Below are 710 nucleotides of genomic sequence, written 5' to 3'. Positions count from 1 at the left end.
CGCCCCAGTCAGCACGGCCCTCGCCCCAGTCAGCACGGCCCTCGCTCCAGTCATCACGACCCTCGCCCCAGTCAGCACGGCCCTCGCCCCAGTCACCACGGCCCTCTCACCCCAGTCATCACAACCCTCGCCCCAGTCAGCACAGCCCTCGCTCCAGTCATCACAACCCTCACCCCAGTCAGCACAGCCCTCGCCCCAGTCATCACGACCCTCGCCCCAGTCAGCACAGCCCTCGCCCCAGTCATCATGACCCTCGCCCCAGTCAGAACGGCCCTCACCCCAGTCAGCACAGTCCTCGCTCCAGTCAGCACAGCCCTCGCTCCAGTCATCACGACCCTCGCTCCAGTCAGCACGGCCCTCGCCCCAGTCATCACGGCCCTCTCACCCCAGTCATCACGACCCTCGTTCCAGTCAGCACTGCCCGCGCCCCAGTCAGCACAGCCCTCGCTCCAGTCATCACAACCCTCGCCCCAGTCAGCAAAGCCCTCGCTCCAGTCATCATAACCCTCACCCCAGTCAGCACAGCCCTCGCTCCAGTCAGCACAGCCCTCCCCCCAGTCAGCACAGCCATCGCCCCAGTCAGCACAGCCCTCGCCCCAGTCAGCACTGCCCTCGCCCCAGTCAGCACAGCCCTCGCCCCAGTCATCATGTCCTTACCTCAGTCAGTACCTCCTTCGCCTCAGTCAGCAAAGCCCTTACTTCAGTTTGCC

At 65.6% G+C, this 710-nt stretch overlaps 1 protein-coding gene across 1 annotated transcript in view; it reads right to left on the bottom strand.

Annotated features, from left to right (window-relative positions):
- Positions 1–710, bottom strand: part of PASK (PAS domain containing serine/threonine kinase) — a 52,983-nt gene that overhangs the window by 45,281 nt on the left and 6,992 nt on the right. The window lies entirely within an intron of this gene.

The sequence above is a fragment of the Elephantulus edwardii genome, unplaced genomic scaffold (assembly GCF_000299155.1).
Source record: "Elephantulus edwardii isolate Elephantulus edwardi_28Jun2011 unplaced genomic scaffold, EleEdw1.0 scaffold00127, whole genome shotgun sequence".
NCBI lineage: Eukaryota > Metazoa > Chordata > Mammalia > Macroscelidea > Macroscelididae > Elephantulus > Elephantulus edwardii.
The sequence above is the reverse complement of the archived record's forward strand: the minus strand, read 5'-3'. Positions and strand labels throughout refer to the sequence as shown.